The sequence below is a fragment of the Garra rufa genome, chromosome 5 (assembly GCF_049309525.1).
Source record: "Garra rufa chromosome 5, GarRuf1.0, whole genome shotgun sequence".
NCBI classification, from domain to species: domain Eukaryota; kingdom Metazoa; phylum Chordata; class Actinopteri; order Cypriniformes; family Cyprinidae; genus Garra; species Garra rufa.
In genome coordinates this window covers 26,855,921-26,879,186 of record NC_133365.1, presented here as the reverse complement: position 1 = coordinate 26,879,186, position 23,266 = coordinate 26,855,921, and the positions used below count along the sequence as shown (strand labels likewise).

At 39.0% G+C, this 23,266-nt stretch overlaps 2 non-coding genes across 2 annotated transcripts; both read right to left on the bottom strand.

The window, feature by feature from the left end:
- Positions 1-7,974: 7,974 nt before the first annotated feature.
- trnar-ucg (transfer RNA arginine (anticodon UCG)) lies at positions 7,975-8,047 on the bottom strand. The gene has a single exon. It is a non-coding gene; the product is annotated as a tRNA-Arg (tRNA).
- Positions 8,048-16,169: 8,122 nt separating this feature from the next.
- Positions 16,170-16,242, bottom strand: trnar-ucg (transfer RNA arginine (anticodon UCG)). Its single transcript has one exon. It is a non-coding gene; the product is annotated as a tRNA-Arg (tRNA).
- Positions 16,243-23,266: the final 7,024 nt, after the last annotated feature.

The window sequence follows — 23,266 nt, the reverse complement described above, 5'->3', positions numbered from 1 at the left end:
ATGTACTGAAGTATAATTACAAGCACTTCATACGTTTCAAAGGCTTTTATCGACAATTACATGACATTTATGCAAAGAGTCAGTATTTGCGGTGTTGGCCCTTCTTTTTCAGGAGCTCTGCAATTCGACTGGGCATGCTCTCAACCAACTTCTGGGCCAAATCCTGACTGATAGCAACCCATTCTTTCATAATCACTTCTTGGACTTTGTCAGAATTAGTGTTTTTTTTTGTTTGTCCACCTGCCTCTTGAGGATTGACCTCAAGTTTTAAGATCTGGGGAATTTCCAGGCCATGGACCTAAAATGTCAACGTTATGGTCCCCGAGCCACTTAGTTATCACTTTTGCCTCATGGCACGGTGCTCCATTGTGCCGGAAAATGCATTGTTCTTCACCAAACTGTTGTTGGATTGTTGGAAGAAGTTGCTGTTAGAGGGTGTTTTGGTACCATTCTTTATTCATTGCTGTGTTTTTGGGCAAAATTGTGAGTGAGCCCACCCCCTTGGATGAGAAGCAACCCCACACATGAATGGTCTCAGGATGCTTTACTGTTGGCATGACACAGGACTGATGGTAGCGCTCACCTTTTCTTCTCCGGACAAGCCTTTTTCCAGATGCCCCAAACAATCGGAAAGAGGCTTCATCAGAGAATATGACTTTGCCCCAGTCCTCAGCAGTCCATTCGCCATAATTTTTGCAGAAGATCAATCTGTTGCTGATGTTTTTTGTTTTTTTTTGGAGAGAAGTGGCCATTAAAAATTAAAACCATTAAATCTTAATGGAATATGTCCGAAAACACACTACAAACCATTAAATGTACTGTTTTTATTGGTTAACAGTTGATGGTTTAATGTTTTAATGGTATTTGTGGAAACCATTACAACCTCTGTGATAGTTTCTACTAGTAGTTTTTTTTTTCCTTAATGGTATCCACTAGACCGACATGTTACCAATAGAAGGGACCAAATCACCAGTAGAGACAAATAGGGACCATTACAGGTTCTAATAAAACCAATACAATTCCCATTATAACCAATAAAATCCTTACAAATTCTGATGGTTTCTATTAGTAGAATTTTTCCCCTTAATGGTATGCACTAGACCGACATGTTACCAATAGAAGGAAACAAATCACCAGTAGAGACCCATAGTAATAGGTTCTAATAAAACCAATACAATTTCCATTATAACCAGTAAAACCATTACAATTTCTGCATAATGATGCATTTAAAAGTTAATGACCAAACAGGTGTTTATAAAAAATTCACAGATAACATTAAATAAATATTTTTTACCAGGTTAAATGTTAATTATTAATAAATGAAACCCCTGTTTCTAAACATCTCCACCTAACCGGTGGTCGCGCACATCCACCATGCTTGTAGTTATTTTAACCTGTTTATTTGTGTTTGTAGTTCTGGACTGAATCCTTTGCCAAAGCGCAATGGATTGTGGGCAAGATTAGCCATTAGAGTGTGCAGGGATCTACACTTCAAAAATCAACCTGAAATAGTAGACCATCCGGGGACTTTTGGCATACTCCTTTCAGCATACTATGCTTTTGGACAAAATTAATTTCACGTACTATTTAGGATGGAGAGTATGGACATTGGGATAAGAGATTATTTGTCGGTCCAGGTGTGTTTAATCACGGTTGGAGCTGAACTTTGCAGGATAGTTGATGTCCAGGAACAGGGTTGGGCACCCATGCACTAGAGTAATTAAATTAAATTAGAGTTAAATAAAAGTCACCGTGTAAGAAGAGGAGTTTCTACAAAAATAAATCAATTGTAAAAAAACAGTCAACTTTATGTAAGACACATAAAAATCATATTTTTTTTGTAAGAGGCAAAGATTACATCAGAAGGTCTGCATCCTATGAAACAGCTTGCACATAGAGTTTTATATAACCCAGATGGGACTTGAACCCACAACCCACAACCTATCCATTAGGCCAGTGGGCCCGCAAAACAGCCTTAACAAATTGGTTTTAATGCACTCGAATACTTATTTTCAAATGTGAATCAAACACACAGTACTCAGCTGCAAAGTCTAATGCCTTTTCCAGTACGCAGCTAGACCCACATTGGGACAAAATTATTGTAATTTCACGTACTATTTAGGATGGAGAGTATGGACATGATCACCAAGCAGCAACTAAACCAGCGGTTCTCAATTCCAGTCCTCGCACCCCCCCGCTCTGCATATTTTGCATGTCTCTCTTAGTTAACACACCTGATTCAAATAACCAGCTCGTTAGAAGTGAACTCCGTGCAGGAACTGTGTTCTGATCCCTGCACAGTGTTCACTGCTCCCTACTACCTGAGCGGGGGAAATCTGTTTACTACACTTTGAAACATTCATTCACATATTTGTGCTACGCCACCGCATGCAGCGTCTTCACACACAGAAACTTACTAGAGAAGTGTGACATAAATGCATCTGTAAATAAATACATTTTAAATTTACGTCTCGAATGCTTTAATGACCTTCAAATGGAACATATATACTCGTTTCGAACTAATGAATAATGGCGGAATATCCTGTGATGTCCACTTTAAAGGGCAGTAACGTTGGAATAGAACAAACGTCTGAAGCGATACATGAAAGACACAAAATGTGCAGAGCAGGGGGGCGTGAGGACTGGAATTGAGAATCGCTGAGCTAAACAACCCAGAAGTTATTCAAACCCATAGTACTCATCTCAAAATACTGATGCGTTTTCTATAAGGCCACTAGAGCCACATTTGCGCTTTCTCTGCAATAGTGCTGCTGTATTAGCTTAGTACAGTGATTCCATTGAATTCAAATTACAGAACAATCAACTGTCAAAAAGAAGCTTCTGAACATCCCAGATGTGACTCAAACCACCAATACTGAACTTCAAAATCTGAAGTGTTTGCCATTTAGCCACTGGACCCACATTTACAGTTGCACTAGAGCAGTGGTTTCCAACCACGTTCCTGGAGACCCCCCAACACTGCACATTTTGCATCTCTCCTTTGTCTGACACACCCATTTCAGGTCTTGGAGTCTCTATTAATGAGCTGATGATCTGAAACAGGTGTGTTTGATTAAGGAGACATGGAAAACATGCAGTGTTGAAGGGCATCCCTGCAATAGAGTAATACTGTCATTCCAGTGAGTAACAATAATTTTGTAGGCAATCCTCAAGAAGAAGAACCTTTTAAACAACACAAATCGAACCTACTCAGCTCCAAACTCTGACGCCTTCTGCAACCGGCCACTAGGCCCACAATTGCAGTTTCATGAGTGCAGTTCATACAGCTTCAACTGACCCAGATGGGACTCAAACCCACAATCCTCAGCTCGGAAGGCTGCTGAACCAAATTGGTTCTAATGCACTAGAACTTTTTTTTTTTTTTTTTTTTTTTTAAAGGTATATAAAACACACATTACTCAGCTGCGAAGTCTAATGCTCTTTCCAGTACGCAACTGTGTAGCGTCTGCCTATTTTCAGTGATAACAGTTAGGCCGTTGGCCTTAGAGACCCTTTTAGCCTTTTGACATTTGCATATAAATTAAAGAGATAGCTTGTCCCTCTACATTTATATAGGTGTTAAATGGCCCATGGTTCCCTACTCACTGCCACGTAGTTGCTAAACAGACCAACTCTTGTCTCCCAATGGGACTTCAAAGGGATACCAACGAGGAGACAATCAGCAACTCGGTGCCAGGCAGGAGATGCCTGGCCACAGACAACCTTACAATACACAAACACACATACACAAAGACTTTTTCCTTATTTAGCCTATAATTAATCGGTCCCAAATGTATCTGGTATATGCATGTGTTGTTTGTATGTTTCTCTATCATATTTGCCTAGTTACCTAGTTATCTGTACTAGTTAACCCTGTGAATACTTATATTCCTGTGTATTAATGTATCTTTGGTTTAATATCTTCTAGACTGTTCGTTCTTGGTACCAAAATGATCTGCTCTTCATTTTCTAAACAATTGTGTATGCTATGTGATTAGAAGATGCATCATATTGTTTACACTGTATTTTGGGTAAAACTGAAACAATTTCACAGACCAGCCATAAACATGCAAATGGGCCATAAAGTGAAGACAAAGAAAGTTGTCCCGCTCAAAAAAACAAACTTTGGATTGGCCGGTCCTCCCAAACGTGGGTGTGACAGAGAAACTTTGAAAAGATCTGGGCTCAAGCAGATCTTGGCTTTTGCGCTTTTTCTCTTCTTCAGCAGTCTCTTCAGCTTTTCTTCAACCTTCTGGATCTTCTCCAAGACTCATCACTGAGTCTAACTTTCGGTAGTTTTATCTTCAAATAACTTTGTAGACTCGTTGTGGATTTCCCTATCTTCAGAAGAACTACAGAAACTTCCAGCTCACTCTCTTAACGGAATCCATCAAGAATCTCCATTGTTTACCGCATCAAGACTCTTGTTCAGCAAACAAAGCCAATGCAAGTATCTATTTACCGCTATTTTAGATGCGTTTAAGTTGAGCCCCTTTTTAAGGTAAATTGATTCTTTGATGATTCTCATTAGGTTGTGGTTATTTGATACTAAATACTACCATTCTTCTTCTTCTTCTTCTTCTTCTTCTCTCTCTCTCTCTTTCCTCATTTAATTCCTTTCTTTGTGCATATATGTGTTTTTATTAGTAGTTGTACGTTCACCGTAGATTCATTTATTAAATACCCTATATTTCACAATTTATTGTCTCTGAGTGCTGCTCATAATCCAAGGTCCCTGAATGTCTGATTTTGCTACATGCTATATGTGGATCTCACTGAATTATTGCTAGTACTGACTAAAGTAGGAAAGTTACTCTTTCTTGGCCAGAAACGTAATTCTTCCTAGAATTGATAAATGATTATACTATCTATTCGGCGGACGAACAGATCAAATAATTTTAATATTAATTCTGCTACGGTTAATTCTGAGATCTGATCTAAATATTTGTAATTAATTGTAACCAGTTATAATTAATCATAAATATTTTCCCTTTTGAGCTATAAATCACTACAACTGGACCCACATTAAATCACAAATCAGCAGCTTTTAAACAAGCCAAAAGTTATTCAAACCATAGTACTCATCTCAAAAGTCTGATGCATTTTCTGTTAGGCCACCAGGCCCACACTTGCAGTTTCACTAGTGTAGTGCTGCTGGATTACATTAATAAAGTAATATGATTATTCAATTAAATTAGAGTTAAATAAAAGTCACAGTGTAAGAAGAGGAGTTTCTACAAAAATAAATCAATAGTAAGAAAAACAGTCACCTTTATGTAATACACATAAAAACAGATTTTTTTTGTAAGAGGCAAAGCTTACATCTGAAGGTGTGCATCCTATGAAACAGCTTACACATAGGCTGCGTTCGAAACCGCATACTTCCATACTATATAGTAGGCAAAAAGCAGTAGGCGAGCAAAAAAGTATGTTTGAATGTTCAGTATTCATAAAAGAGTAGGCGAGAATTAGTAGGCGAGTGCACTAATTCTCGCGAGATTCGGACGAACGTCTACTTAAAGTGCGTTCGAATATGCCTACTTACCTACTATATTAGTAGGAAAAAAGAGTACGTGAAGAAAGAAGTACGTTCGAAACCTCAGTATTCATAAAAGAGTAGGCGAGAAATCCCCGGATGTCCTACTGCTTCAGCCCAGATTCTGAAGTGTTCATCTGATGCACACTTTTCAATCCCAGGAGGCCACAGGAGGCCAAAACGTCATCATCGAACGTGATTGGGAACCGCAACGAGAGTGTTTACAAATGTGAGTATTACAAACCAAAACACGGTTCCCTGTCTTAAAATCGTATTTGTTGAGCTACTGTATCGTAAACTGCTGATTTGCATTAGGTGTCAATACGTGAAACGTTAAAGTATATTTGTAATTTCACTGTAAAACACGTTTTATTACGTATAGCGACCATAGACATCTTAAAGATGATTACTAAATGTTTAACAACTGACAGGAACATGTTCTGAGAGAATTAAATGAGCACATCACAACACCAAACAGACATCTAAACGAGTGATGGACGTTATGTGAGTTTATGTAGAATTCTCTGTTGTCAACACTGCTTTAGATTAATGTAATGTAAATAAACATATAGTTAGTAAACAAGTAAACATGAGTTATCTATTTCATTTGTCTAATAGTACCTACTGTTGATAAATTCAGGAGCATTTGTATTGGATAAAAAGCCAATTAACACAACAGCTAGTATTGAGGGAACTGAATCTTGTGTGGATGTTACAGGGACAGATGAGACAAGTATGCTTGTCTGGTGAAGAGTGACTGATGAAGCAGTGCTGCCATCAAAGGCTTTGAGTGAGTACACTACAGACATCTATTTAAACCTTAAGTAGCAGTTTATTAATAATATATATATAAATAAAAAAAATAAAAAAACTTTAAGCACTTTTCTGATTCTAGATTTCTGTGTCTTTGTTGCAGATATTTTGCGGTGGAGCAGGACCTGAAAGGAAAGGTGACAGCAGCATTTGTGGGGAAAAAAGTAAAATCAGTAACTTAATATAAAGTTAGGTAATTTTGTTACTTCTAATACAGAGATCTAATGAAATTGTGCTGTTAAAATGACAACTTTTGTATTGTATTTGTGCATCTTTGTATGATCTGAAATGTCTGCTGCAGACTGGTGTATGCATTGAGAAAAGAGAAATCCACAGCAGCATCCTGGAAATGGTCAAGTGCCATCGATGAGACCCTCCATCACTCCACCTGCCCTTTGTCTCATCTGGACCAGATGTTGCTGTGGTCTCTTCATCCTCAGAGACCAAAGAGCCAGCGAGAGCATCTAGAGAAAGACTAAAATACCAATATGTCTGAATAAAGCTTTGTTCCATGTGTCTTTATTTATGTTCATGGTTACTTTATTATTTTACTCATATATCCATGTTGTTATCAGTAAATAAAATATAAGTTTCATTAACATATGCATTAATTAATTACTTGATAAAAAAACATGCTTGTTTTACTAAAAATATAATTAATTATAGGTCAGCATTTATCATTATTATTGATCAGTGCATTCTGAGGTAATCTTAATTTCTTAGTAATACTTACATTTTTTGAGTGTAAAATCCTCAAAAAACACCTACAAACACAAGATCTTCAAGCAGCTGATCCACGTCTCCTTTGTGCAGATATTGCAAACATGGAGGAAGATGTACTAGGTAGGGTTGTTGTGTTACTGATGCTATGAGGTGTTTGAGCACCTGTTGTGCTTATTTTCTTTTTATTATTAATACTACCTAACTTACAATTACAGGTTCAGGGAAAGATGGTATTTATCTTTAACAATGAACAATCATAATGAGAAAAACTGAAAACATAACTATTAGGCTTGCTTACATCATAGTATGCAATTATATACACAGGGAAATATGATTAAATATCTCTGAATAATCAAAATATTCACATCATCGTTTATCAAAAATTGGATTTGTTTTTGTTATTGATAAGCCTCAGGAATGAAAAGAGATATTCAACAAGAATTTAAGCTAGCTTTGCGTGTGGATAACAATTTTGAATACAAAAGAAATAACTTATTCAAAAAATAAAGAATTTGGGTTTTCCTGACAAAAATTATTTCTTTAAGAATTAAAAAATACAAAAACCTAAATGAACCCAAAACGTATCTGTTATACAACAATCACAATAAAAGAACAGCTGTTTCTTCAACATGACCACAAAATGAACAAATTTCATCAATATCAAAATATTTATAGAAAGATGAATTAAACCTGTCGCTATATGTTAAGTTGTTGCACTTGTTATAACGTCGTTGGTCACATGATAACGTCAACATGGCGGAAAATGTGCAGATCACATCCATACTCAACGAGATTTGGCTGTAGAGTACGTACTCTTTTAGCGCTCATTAAGTAAGTACTTATTGAAATTAAGTACCTACTCATTGAGTATGCGGTTTCGAACGCAGCCATAGAGTTTTATATGACCCAGATGGGACTCAAACCCACAACCCTCAGCTCCGAAGGCTGATGCCTTATCCATTTGGCCAATGGGCCAGCAGAACAAGCTTAACAAATTGGTTTTAATGCACTTGAATACTTATTTTTAAATGTGAATCAAACACACAGTACTCAGCTGCAAGGTCTAATGCCTTTTCCAGTACGCAGCTAGACCCACATTAGATCACCAAGCAGCAGCTTTTAAACAACCCAGAAGTTATTCATACCCATAGTACTCATCTCAAAAGCCTGATGCGTTTTCTGTTAGGCCACTAGAGCCACATTTGCGCTTTCTCTGCAGTAGTGCTGCTGTATTAGATTAGTACAATGATTCCATTGAATTCAAATTACAGAACAATCACCTGTCAAAAAGAAGCTTCTAAACATCCCAGATGTGACTCAAACCACCAATACAGGACTTCAAAAACTGAAGTGTTTGCCATTGAGCCACTGGACCCACACTTACAGTTGCACTAGAGCAGGAGTGCCCAACCCTGTTCCTGGAGATCTACCAGCCTGCAGACTTTAGTTCAGGGTTCCTCAAATCTTACCCTGGAGGTCCAATGCACTGCAGAGTTTAGCTCCAACCCTGATGAAACTCACCTAACTGTGATTCTCTATTGATCCTGAAGACCTTGATTAGCATTCTCAGGTGTGTTTGATTAGGGTTAGAGCTAAACTCTGCAGTGCATTGGACCTCCAAGGTAAGATTTGAGGATCTCTGCTTTAGTTCCAGCCCTGCTCCAACACACCTCTCTGTAATTAACAAGTTCTACCTAAGAGAACATTTGCCAGTCCAGGTGTGTTTAATCACGGTTGGAGATGAACTTTGCAGGATAGTTGGTCTCCAGGAACAGTGTTGGGCACCCCTGCACTAGAGTAATACTGTCATTCCAGTGAGTAACAACAATTTAGTAACTAATGCCCAAAAAGAAGAACCATTTGAACAACCCAGAGGTGATTCTAACTTACTCAGTTCCAAACTCTGATGCCTTCTGAGCCCACAATTGCAGTTTCAATAGTCTAGTTCATACAGCTTCAAGTGATCCAAATGGTACTTGAACCCACAATCCTCAACTCCGAAGGCTGATGCCTTATACATTAGGCCACTGGGCCAGAAAAGTGCTCTTAACAAATTGGCTTTAATGCACTCAAACACTTCTTTTCAAATGTGAATCAAACGCACTGTACTCGGCTGCAAAATCTAATGCCTTTTCCAGTACGCAACTAGACCCACATTAGATCACCAAGGAGCAGCTTTTAAACAACCCAGAAGTTATTCAAACCCATAGTACTCATCTCAAAATACTGATGCGTTTTCTATTAGGCCACTAGAGCCACATTTGCGCTTTCTCTGCAGTAGTGCTGCTGTATTAGATTAGTACAGTGATTCCATTGAATTCAAATTACAGAACAATCAACTGTCAAAAACAAGCTTCTGAATATCCCAGATGTGACTCAAACCACCAATACTGCACTTCAAAATCTGAAGTGTTTGCCATTGAGCCACTGGACCCACACTTACAGTTGCACTAGACTAGAGCAGTGGTTCCCAACCACGTTCCTGGAGACCCCCCAACACTGCACATTTTGCATCTCTCGTTTGTCTGACACACCCATTTCAGGTCTTGGTGTCTCTACTAATGAGCTGATGATCTGAAACAGGTGTGTTTGATTAAGGAGACATGGAAAACATGCAGGCTGCGTTCGAAACCGCATACTTCCATACTATATAGTAGGCAAAAAGCAGTAGGCGAGTGAATAAGTATGTTTGAATCTTAAGTATTCATAAAAGAGTAGGCGAGAATGAGTAGGCGAATGCACTAATTCCCGCGAGATTCGGACGAACGTCTACTTAAAGTGCGTTCGAATATGCCTACTTACCTACTATATAGTAGGGAAAATGAGTACGTGAAGAAAGAAGTACGTTCGAAACCTCAGTATTCATAAAAGAGTAGGCGAGAAATCCCTGGATGTCCAATTGCTTTAGCCCAGATTCTGGAGTGTGCATCCGATGGACACTTTTCTATCCCAGAAGCCCACGGGAGATCAATACGTCATAAAGAAGAAGAGAAAGAGGATTCGTCATATCCAAACATTTCAAATAAAAAAATGGACGCGGGTGTTTTCAAATGTGAGTATTAGAAACCAATAACACCGTTCCTTCTGTTTGTTGAGATTCTGTAAACTTCAATTGTTGCAGGTGTAAAGACGCTACATAGCATAGTAACGTTATATTTCTGATTTGTTTTATGTATAGCTAACAGTAGTAAGCACACGTACGTCTCTAATGTGAATATACATGTATGATACACCATATATATCTTAAAGATGATAACCAAATGTATACTTAACATCTGACAGGAAAATCTTAGATAAGTTTTGCAGATGAACACATGTGAATGATGTATGTGTGCTTTTATGCAGTTAGCATCACTGCTTACATTAGATGTTACTGTAAGTAATGTAAATACATTTACATAAATAAATTAGATAACATAAATTAGATTACATAAAGAATGTTTTATTTGTCCACTAGTACTGTTGACCAATTGAGAAACATTTGTGTTGGATAAAAAGCAACTTACCACATCAGTAACTAACTCAACATGTGAATGTAGTATTGAGAACATACATCACAAAGGGAATCTATTTGAATGTTACAGGGACAGATGAGCAGACGCATCTGCTTATCCGGTGGAGAGCGGCTAACGAAGCCCTCTTCACCGGAAAGCGAAATGCTGCCATCAAAGGCTTCGAGTAAGTATACAACAGAAATGAATAAAACATCTTTTTAAATTTTAAGCTGTAGTTTATTTTAATTATTGTAATTTCAAATAGTTATTACAGCACTTTTATGTTTCTTGATTTTGTGCCTTTGCTGCAGAGCTTTTGTGGTGGAGCAGGGCCTGCAAGGAAAGGTCACTGCTTCATTCATTAAAAAAAATGGGAAAACTTGAAACAAAAATACAAAGTAAGATCATATTGTTACCTCTAATAAAGAAATCAAATCACACTGTGCTGTTAAACTGACTGTTTTTGTATTGTGTTTGTGCAATTTTGAAGGAACTGAAATGTCCAGCAACTGGCGTGAGCACTGAGGATGGAGACCACACAGCAGCATCATGGAAGTGGTATACTGCCATGGATGATGCAATTGGGAGCAGACCCTCCATCACACCACCTGCTCTCGTTGCCTCATCTGGGCCAGATGTTGCTGTGGCCTCTTCATCCTCGGTGATGCCAGCGCCTGGAAAAAGAAAAAGAGATCTCGCCGATCTGATGAGGGAGATGGAGGAACGGGAAGCGGAGAGAGAGCGGGAAGCATCTGAGAGGGAGGAAAGAAGATGGCGAGAAATGGAGGAGAAGGAAGACAGAAGGGAACGAGAGAGACAGGAGAGAGAGGAGAGACGAGAAAGAGAGGCAAGAGAAAGAGAAGAGCGATGGCGGCAGGAAACAAGTGAGAGAGAGAAAAGGAGAGACAGGGAGGCAAAGGAAAGGGAGGAAAGATTCCTTCGCCTCCTTGAGGCTCTCACAAAAAAATGAATGAAATAAATTGTAAAATAAAAGCATGTTCTGATCATTTACTCATTTGGTTTACATAAAGAACAAACATTTTAAAATAGATTCTATTTATGGATCTATCGATATGCATACAGTACTGTGCAAAAATCATAGGCCACTACTTGCTTTGTTGTTTTAGCAATGCTTTAATGACCATCCATATTTATTTTGTAGTCTCTTTTAATAAGATAAAAAGATTCAGATTTTTAAAAATGGTTTTATGTATGTCCTTTATTTTTTTTTTATAAAGGAGATACATTAAACCATTTTTAAAAATCTGATCAAAATGGCTTCTATAGGCAAATATATAAGGTAAAATTTTACAAAACTGAGATGTATACAACATATGAAAGCTCAATAAATAAGCTTTCTATTGATATATGGTTTGTTAGGATAGGCCAATATTTGGCCGAGATACATCTATTTGAAAATCTGGAATCTGAGGGTGCAAAAAAATCTAAATACTGAGAAAATGACCTTTAAAATTCTCCAAATTAAGTTCTTAACAATGCATATTACTAATTAAAAATTACATTTTGATATATTTATAGTAGGGGTTTTACAAAAAAATCTTAATGTAACATGATCTTTAAGTAATTTCCTAATGATTTTTGGCATAAAAGAAAAATCAATAATTTTGACCCATACAATGTATTTTTGGCTATTGCTACAAATATACCCCAGCGACTTAAGACTGGTTTTGTGGTCCAGGGTCACACACACACACACACACACACACACACACACACATATATATATATATATATATATATATATATATATATATATATTTGTAATCATCTATTCATAATAGCATTGCTAAAACAACATCAAATGGTGGCCTGAGACATTATGCCTGATATGATGCATATAAAACAATTTCTATTCAAAGTACACTGTGGACTTATAGACATTTGGTGATGCATTCAGAAGATAACATTCATAAATTGTTAAAATATAAAGTGATGAATAGTTTGTGCATATGTGGGGTGTAATGTACCACACACACTTTAAAAGGATAGTTTTATTATTGTGTGTCTGATTCCTAAATGCATATAGAGCACATAAAGGAATATCATGTTGGCCACTGCTCTGTTGGGTTTAGTTCCAACACACCTGTCTGTAATTTTCAAAGCAGCTGTTATTAATTGTTTGATTAGATTGTTAAGGTGTGTTTAATTAGGGTAGGAAAAACTCTGCCCCTCCATGACCTAAATTGAACTTGAGACTGCTTGCACAAACTGCCTTAAGTTTTGCATTAACTACACAATAGTAACAAAGTGATTAAAGTTTAACAAACTATATAAATTTAATCAGTATTTACTTCATGTTGTTTGATCCCCGTGTTTCCCCCCTTTTACACAAGAGCTGAGTATCAGTCAGTGGACTTTCAGAAGTTTCAAAAGCATCATCAAATAATGTCATGAAGCTCCTGAAAATCAGGCTCCATTGACTGATATTGTATTAACGGAATAATAGAAAAAGAGAGATTGAACAACATGAAGGCAGGTAAATAATGATAGAATTTATGTTCAGGTGAACTAACCTTTTAAGCCCCCAAATAAAAACTGTATGACATGCAGTTATATTATAGTAACATCTTTAGAAAACAGTAAGAAAACAGAAGCTTTATAGAGAGTTTGTGTCCGAGACGCTTTCAAAAAAGGTTTTACTAAAATCATTTTGATTTCTGCATTTGACAGATGCTTTTATCCGAACTGACTTACAGTGTTCTTATTACAGGGACCCCAGTGCTTCTGGAGCAACCTGGAGAAATGAGCCTTGCTCAAGGACACACTGGTTATGATGGCTGCTGCAGAGATGGAACCAGCAACCTTCTGCTTACCAGTTCAGCAGTTTAGCTAACTACACCACAAAAGTAATAAGGCTACACCAGAAATGAGCATTATCTTTGTAAACATTTGAAATTAAATTACGCAAGAACTGAAATGCTGACAATACTCATTTTAAATGTTTTAATTGGTTTAAATGTTTTATAGATAGTCATGCTCATGGAGAGCAGCCACACAAATGTTTGGGGCAGACACAGCTGCAGCCAGGTTGTCCCGCACGTGATCTCCCGCTCTTGCCTGAGGGTTGTGGGGTTCAGGGGGGCCGTCATCATGGTCTTCCTCATCCTCTGCCTCAACGATGTCCCCATTGAGAAGAGCCAGATTATGAAGCACAGCGCAGCACGCAACAACCTCAGGCACAAAGGCAGGGCTGATCTCTAAGGCCTTGAAGAAGATAGAGCACCAGCGCGTCTTCATCATCCCGAAAGCTCTCTCAATGATGTTACGGGCACGGGAGTGCTTGCTGTTGAAACGAGCCTGCACAGGGTTCTGTACAGGCTCTCTGTAAGGGGTGATGAGGCAGATGGGTGCACTCAGACAAGGATAGCCACCATCCCCAAGGATGCACTTTCCTGGTGGTGGGTAAAGGCTGCCCAAGTAAACAGGGCTGCTCCTCAGTACCCTGGCATCATGCACAGACCCAGGATATCCCACAAAGATGTCAAGGAATTTCCCCCGGTGATCAGTGATGGCCTGGAGTTGGATGGAGTGAAACAACTTCCTTTTGTAGTAACAGTGGGAGTTATTTGCTGGAGGTTTCATGGGGATATGACAGCCGTCGATTGCACCAACTGCCCTGCTGAAAGCTGGTGAACCAGACAGCTGTGCAAATCCTGCTCCCACTGCCTCCAGGTCATCACCGGTTGGAAAGCAAATCACCTTCCTTAAAATTCCCAGGACTGCTTTGCTCACTCTGTGCACAATGTCATGCACAGAGGTCTTGGGGATATCGAAGGTCTGTGACACTAGCCTGTAGGACGCTGCATGGGCAAGCCAGTAGAGGAACACCAGCACCTTGATATCCATTTCCCACCCATGGTCAGATTCCAGTCTGAGTGCACCAATGAAGGACCTGATAGACGGCAAAGACAGGCGAAAGTGGGCACGGTGGTCAGCTGCTTCATCCAAATACAGCTGCAGAATCGGCACAGCTGCATTAAGACCGCAGTAGGATGTGGGGTTCACCGCCTGTAAATATTTGATAGTTAGCACAATACATTTAAATAAAGCATTGTTTCATATGTTGTGGACTTGTATTGATTTATTGTGATGGTTATTTTTAATTTGTCATTGTGGTCAGTAAATAGAATATACTTTAATTCATGCATTAACATGAAAATTAACTGAAAATGCATGTATTCACATTGGTTGATTTTGTCTAGTTCATGTATAGTTAGGTAATATAACAATACAATTAAGTTACTTTTTTCTTTGTTTTACTAAAATATATAATTTTCAGTGACAAATTATGCAATATAATTTACTATTGGTCAGCATTTATCAACATTATTACATAATTGTAGGAGTGAGCTAGCAATGCAATTAATTTCTGAATTTTTAAGTATTGATACTTACATTTTTTGATTGTAGAATGAACATTCTTCTCCAAAGGTGAGACCTTCGAGCAGCTGCCCGACGTCTCCTTTTGGATGACAATATTGCAGTGATTTTTCTTGCAAACATTCTTCTATACAAAGTGGTATATTCCACTGATGAAATCAGGTGTTTGTGCACCTGTCAGTCATACCTTTTAAGTTGTTGCGCTTGGTATAACGTCACAGGTCACATGGTAACGCCAACGCAGATACATCAACATCAGATTAATTCATGTAAGTGAGTAAAGTGTACAGTAGGTGGCGGTAATACTCCGTAGGAGTGAACGGCGATTAAAGAAGAAGAAGAAGGTAACGTCAACATGGCAGCTCACATCCATACTCAACGAGATTTGGCTGTAGAGTACGTACTCTTTTAGCGCTCGTTAAGTAAGTACTTATTGAAATTAAGTACCTACTCATTGAGTATGCGGTTTCGAACACAGCCGCAGTGTTGAAGGGCCTCCTGGGCATCCCTGCAATAGAGTAATACTGTCATTCCAGTGAGTAACAATGATTTGGTAGGCAATCCTCAAGAAGAAGAACCTTTTAAACAACCCAAATCTGATTCGAACCTACTCAGCTCCAAACTCTGACGCCTTCTGCAACTGGCCACTAGGCCCACAATTGCAGTTTCAAGAGTGCAGTTCATACAGCTTCAACTGACCCAGATGGGACTCAAACCACAATCCTCAGCTCGGAAGGCTGCTGAACCAAATTGGTTCTAATGCACTAGAACAGTTTTTTTTTTTTTTAAATGTATATCAAACACACATTACTCAGCTGCGAAGTCTAATGCTTTTTCCGGTACGCAACTGGACCCACATTAAATCACCAATCAGCAGCTTTTAAACAAGCCAAAAGTTATTCAAACCATAGTACTCATCTTAAAAGTCTGATGCATTTTCTGTTAGGCCACCAGGCCCACACTTGCAGTTTCACTAGTGTAGTGCTGCTGGATTACATTAATAAAGTAACATGATTATTCAATTAAATTAGAGTTAAATAAAAGTCACATTGTAAGAAGAGGAGTTTCTACAAAAATAAATCAATAGTAAAAAAAAACAGTCACCTTTATGTAATACATAAAAATCTGATTTTTTTGTAAGAGGCAACGCTTACATCTGAAGGTCTGAATCCTATGAAACAGCTTACACATAGAGTTTTATATGACCCAGATGGGACTCAAACCCACAATCCTCAGCTCCGAAGGCTGATGCCTTATCCATTAGGCCACTGGGCCCTCAAAACAGCCTTAACAAATTGGTTTTAATGCACTCGAATACTTATTTTCAAATGTGAATCAAACACAGAGTACTCAGCTGCAAAGTCTAATGCCTTTTCCAGTACGCAGCTAGACCCACATTAGATCACCAAGCAGCAGCTTTTAAACAACCCAGAAGTTATTCAAACCCATAGTACTCATCTCAAAAGCCTGATGCGTTTTCTGTTAGGCCACTAGAGCCACATTTGCGCTTTCTCTGCAGTAGTGCTGCTGTATTAGATTAGTACAATGATTCCATTGAATTCAAATTACAGAACAATCACCTGTCAAAAAGAAGCTTCTAAACATCCCAGATGTGACTCAAACCACCAATACTGGACTTCAAAAACTGAAGTGTTTGCCATTGAGCCACTGGACCCACACTTATTGTTGCACTAGAGCAGGGGTGCCCAACCCTGTTCCTGGAGATCTACCGGCCTGCAGACTTTAGTTCCAGCCCTGCTCCAACACACCTGTCTGTAATTAACAAGTGCTACCTAGGAGAATATTTGCAGGTGAAGGTGTTTAATCAGGGTTGGAGATGAACTTTGCAGGATAATTGGTCTCCAGGTACAGGGTTGGGCACCCATGCACTAGAGCAGGGTTCCCCAAATCTTACCCTGGAGGGCCAATGCGCTGCAGAGTTTAGCTCCAACCCTGATCACACTCACCTACCTGTTATTCTCTAATGATCCTGAAGACCTTGATTAGCATGCTCAGGTGTGTTTGATTAGGGTAAGAGCTAAACTCTGCAGGAAAATGGATCTCGTGGGCCAGATTTGATGATCCCTGCACTAGAGTAATACTGTCATTCCAGTGAGTAACAACAATTTAGTAACTAATGCCCAAGAAGAAGAACCATTTGAACAACCCAGAGGTGATTCTAACGTAGTCAGTTCCAAACTCTGATGCCTTCTGAGCCCACAATTGCAGTTTCAATAGTCTAGTTCAGGGGTGCCCAACCCTGTTCCTGGAGATCTACCGGCCTGCAGACTTTAGTTCCAGCCCTGCTCCAACACACCTGTCTGTAATTAACAAGTGCTACCTAAGAGAATATTTGCCGGTCCAGGTGTGTTTAATCAGGGTTGGAGATGAACTTTGCAGGATAGTTGGTCTCCAGGAACAGTGTTGGGCACACCTGCACTAGAGTAATACTGTCATTCCAGTGAGTAACAACAATTTAGTAACTAATGTCCAAGAAGAAGAACCATTTGAACAACCCAGAGGTGATTCTAACATAGTCAGTTCCAAACTCTGATGCCTTCTGAGCCCACAATTGCAGTTTCAATAGTCTAGCTCATACAGCTTCAAGTGATCCAGATGGGACTTGAACCCACAATCCTCAACTCCGAAGGCTGATGCCTTATCCATTAGGCTACTGAGCCAGCAAAGTGCTCTTAACAAATTGGCTTTAATGCACTCAAACACTTCTTTTCAAATGTGAATCAAACACACTGTACTCGGCTGCAAAATCTAATGCCTTTTCCAGTACGCAACTAGACCCACATTAGATCACCAAGGAGCAGCTTTTAAACAACCCAGAAGTTATTCAAACTCATAGTACTCATCTCAAAATACTGATGCGTTTTCTATTAGGCCACAAGAGCCACATTTGCGCTTTCTCTGTAATAGTGCTGCTGTATTAGCTTAGTACAATGATTCCATTGAATTCAAATTACAGAACAATCAACTGTCAAAAAGAAGCTTCTGAACATCCCAGATGTGACTCAAACCACCAATACTGCACTTCAAAATCTGAAGTGTTTGCCATTGAGCCACTGGACCCACACTTACAGTTGCACTAGAGCAGTGGTTCCCAACCACGTTCCTGGAGACCCCCCAACACTGCACATTTTGCATCTCTCCTTTGTCTGACACACCCATTTCAGGTCTTGGAGTCTCTACTAATGAGCTGATGATCTGAAACAGGTGTGTTTGATTAAGGAGACATGGAAAACATGCAGTGTTGAAGGTCCTCCTGGGCATCCCTGCAATAGAGTAATACTGTCATTCCAGTGAATAACAATAATTTGGTAGGCAATCCTCAAGAAGAAGAACCTTTTTAAACAACCCAGATCTGATTCTAACCTACTCAGCTCCAAACTCTGACGCCTTCTGCAACTGGCTACTAGGCCCACAATTGCAGTTTCAAGAGTGCAGTTCATACAGCTTCAACTGACCCAGATGGGACTCAAACCCACAATCCTCAGCTCAGAAGGCTGCTGAACCAAATTGGTTCTAATGCACTAGAACAGTTTTTTTTTTAAAATGTATATCAAACACACATTACTCAGCTGCGAAGTCTACTGCTTTTTCCGGTACACAACTGGACCCACATTAAATCACCAATCAGCAGCTTTTAAACAAGCCAAAAGTTATTCAAACCATACTACTCATCTTAAAAGTCTGATGCATTTTCTGTTAGGCCACCAGGCCCACACTTGCAGTTTCACTAGTGTAGTGCTGCTGGATTACATTGATAAAGTAATATGATTTTTCAATTAAATTAGAGTTAAATAAAAGTCACAGTGTAAGAAGAGGAGTTTCTACAAAAATAAATCAATAGTAAAAAAAAAAAAACAGTCACCTTTATGTAATACACATAAAAATCTGATTTTTTGTAAGAGGCAAAGCTTACATCTGAAAGTCTGCATCCTATGAAACAGCTTACACATAGAGTTTTATATGACCCAGATGGGACTCAAACCACAATCCTCAGCTCGGAAGGCTGCTGAACCAAATTGGTTCTAATGCACTAGAACAGTTTTTTTTTTTTTTTTATGTATATCAAACACACATTACTCAGCTGCGAAGTCTAATGCTTTTTCCGGTACGCAACTGGACCCACATTAAATCACCAATCAGCAGCTTTTAAACAAGCCAAAAGTTATTCAAACCATAGTACTCATCTTAAAAGTCTGATGCATTTTCTGTTAGGCCACCAGGCCCACACTTGCAGTTTCACTAGTGTAGTGCTGCTGGATTACATTAATAAAGTAACATGATTATTCAATTAATTTAGTGTTAAATAAAAGTCACAGAATCACTAGTAAAAAAAACAGTCACCTTTATGTAATACACATAAAAATCAGATTTTTTTGTAAGAGGCAAAGCTTATATTTGAAGGTCTGCATCCTATGAAACACCTTAAACATAGAGTTTTATATGACCCAGTTGGGACTCAAACCCACAATCCTCAGCTTCGAAGGTTGATGCCTTATCCATTAGGCCACTGGACCCTCAAAACAGCCTTAACAAATTGGTTTTAATGCACTCGAATACTTATTTTCAAATGTGAATCAAACACACAGTACTCAGCTGCAAAGTCTAATGCCTTTTCCAGTACGCAGCGAGACCCACATTAGATCACCAAGCAGCAGCTTTTAAACAACCCAGAAGTTATTCAAACCCATAGTACTCATCTCAAAAGCCTGATGCGTTTTCTGTTAGGCCACTAGAGCCACATTTGCGCTTTCTCTGCAGTAGTGCTGCTGTATTAGATTAGTACAATGATTCCATTGAATTCAAATTACAGAACAATCACCTGTCAAAAAGAAGCTTCTAAACATCCCAGATGTGACTCAAACCACCAATACTGGACTTCAAAAACTGAAGTGTTTGCCATTGAGCCACTGGACCCACACTTTCAGTTGCACTAGAGCAGGGGTGCCCAACCATGTTCCTGGAGATCTACCGGCCTGCAGACTTTAGTTCCAGCCCTGCTCCAACACACCTGTCTGTAATTAACAAGTGCTACCTAAGAGAATATTTGCCAGTCCAGGTGTGTTTAATCAGGGTTGGAGATGAACTTTGCAGGATAGTTGGTCTCCAGGAACAGGGTTGGGCACCCCTACACTAGAGTTATACTGTCATTCCAGTGAGTAACAACAATTTAGTAACTAATGCCCAAGAACAAGAACCATTTGAAGAATCCAGAGGTGATTCTAACGTAGTCAGTTCCAAACTCTGATGCTTTCTGATCCCACAATTGCAGTTTCAATAGTCTAGTTCATACACCTTCAAGTGACCCAGATGGGACTTGAACCCACAATCTTCAACTCCGAAGGCTGATGCCTTATTCATTAGGCCAGCAAAGTCCGCTTAACAAATTGGTTTTAATGCACTCAAACACTTCTTTTCAAATGTGAATCAAACACAGTACTCAGCTGCAAAGTCTAATGCTTTTTCCGGTACACAACTGGACCCACATTAAATCACCAATCAGCAGCTTTTAAACAAGCCAAAAGTTATTCAAACCATAGTACTCATCTTAAAAGTCTGATGCATTTTCTGTTAGGCCACCAGGCCCACACTTGCAGTTTCACTAGTGTAGTGCTGCTTTATTATATTAGTACAATGATTCCATTGAATTCAAATTACAGAATAATCACCTGTCAAAATGAAGCTTCTAAACATCCCAGATGTGACTCAAACCACCAATACTGGACTTCAAAAACTGAAGTGTTTGCCGGACTTCAGGTGGCGCGCGCTGCAAGATGACAGCTCAGCACTAGGCTCCGACGAATAACCTCCTATTTTCAGTAATCTTTTTCATATCGAGGAAAGATTGTTTCTTTATCCGACAGCATATCAGTTATACTTTAAGAATGGCAACTGGTAAAAAGTGGATGTCTCCTCAAAAACAAGCTTCGGGAGGAAAACGCCTCAAAACGTTTGAGGACGACGTGGCCTCCATTGTTAGCCATGCAATTGAAGCGCAACAAAAAGCTATGCGCGAAATGGTTTCCAGCATGCTTACAGAGGCAATAAAGACGGCTCTAATTCCCTTTAATGACTATATTAGCGAGAATGGCGCTGTTCTCCGAACATTGAAAGAAGAAATGGAGTCTATGGGTAAAAGTTTGGCGAATATCACAACGAATGTAGACAACCTTCAAGGCAGTCTCTGTAAAACAAAAAAAGATACGAATCTTTGCCTGTCTCAGATTGAACAGATGCAACGAAAATGCAGTGATTTAGAAGATCGGTCACGTCGCAACAATGTCCGTCTGGTTAATCTACCAACGGGAATGGAGGGTGATGATCCCGTCGGCTTTCTGCAGAAAATGTTACCTAAATGGATCCCGACCTTTCTTCGCGCCCGTGCCCGATCGAGATCGATAGAGCTCATCGAGTTTACACGAACTCCAACTCAGCTAAACCTCGTTTGATGATATTTCGTCTTCTCCGCTATCCTGACAGGCAAGCCATTCTTCAAGGGGCACGTGAAGCTAAACCGACTCTCCCTGGAGGAACGAGTCTGCAATTCTATGCTGACTACAGTTCTGAGACGGCGCAATGGAGAAAGGCATTTTCAGCTGTTAGAGCAAAGCTCCATCAGAAAGGCGCCGAAACTTTCCTGATCTATCCAGCACTACTAAGAGTCACCTACAAGGGCCAGAAGCATTCGTTTGAATCTCCGGAGGACGCGGATAAATACATTGAGGGTTTGGATGGCGCGACGGTACCGACGGCTCGCAGATCTTTAAACCTTCAGTTCCAGATACCAATGGAGGAGGAGGACGTATAGAAAGACTTGCGAGGTTTTGCTTACAAATCCGTGACATACATGGACCAAAGTAGTTCAGCTCGCACCCGTTGCATTCACTAAAGTGAAAGTGAAAGTGGTAAACCTTTTTTTTTTTTTTTTTTGCGTGTGAAATTACATCCTATTTCCAACGTTCTTTAACAACTGTTTTTCTGTTCAGGGTGTCAGTCAGATTATAATATTAAGAAGTAACACCGAACTACTATACTATAAATGTTTTGTAAAGACGTTTTATAAATCTAACTTTCCTACTTGTTTAAAAAAAATTCATTTAGGGAGTGGTCACATGTTTGACTACAATTTTGTATTTGATTATATTGTTTTATAAATCTAACTTTCCTCAAGATATCACCTTTCTCAGGGGGTTGATAAGGTGATTAGTGCTTAGACATTGCCTCGCGATCGCCACAGACGTTGGCTAAATGGGGGATTTGGGAGAGGGAGGGGGCGCACAGGCGCATAAAGCACTCAGGAATTTCAAGTTTTCTGTTTACATCAGTGAAAAGTGTAATGGATACCGTGTCAGTAAGCTATAACCTTTACGTGTTATCTTGCGTGAGTTTCCCAATTACAGATTATGGTTAGAGTAAATATTTTGTCACTGAATGTTAGGGGGTTAAACGCTCCTACCAAACGTACAAAGGTTTTAGATCTTCTACATAGAAAAAAGATTGATGTAGCATTCTTCCAAGAAACACACCTAGTTGCACCGGATAACCAAAGACTGCAAAACAGACATTATATTCCTATAGTGTCATCAAACTGTAATGCTAAAAAGATAGGGGTGATAATTTTATTCAAACGTAATTCTAACTTCATTGTAGATTATACAGGTTCAGATAATGATGGCAGAATTGCATATTGTTGTACTTCAATAGGAGGAAAGACGTTGGCATTTGTGAATATACTTATGCCCCAAATTCATATGATGCCTCCTTTTTTCCAAATGTTTCGAAAACTCTCTTATCTCTTAGTGGCTATTCAATCATCATTGGAGCAGACATGAATGCGGTGCTTGACATAAGTTTAGATCGTTCCAATCCGTCATTCTCAGTAGCACAATCTCAGTCTTCTACAGCATTGAGACTGCTTACTATGGATTTAGATGTGTGTGATGCTTGGCGGCTACATAATTCTACTGCCAAAGAATATACCTATTTTTCAAGTTACAAATCATTCTCAAGAATTGACTATATTCTACTTTCTTCATCATTACTTTCAGATCTAATCAATATTGAATTTCTACCACAAAGTATCTCAGATCATAATGCCGTATTTGCACACCTCCAGATTAGCACTCTCTGTAAACCTTCCAGATGGAGGTTTAATACTTTTTTACTGCAAAATGAAGACTTTCTTTCTCAACTGAGAGCAGAATTGATTGAATTTATTAGCTTAAACCAAAATTCAGTCTCTAATCAAGACATGTTCTGGGCTTCTATCAAAGGGTTTTTA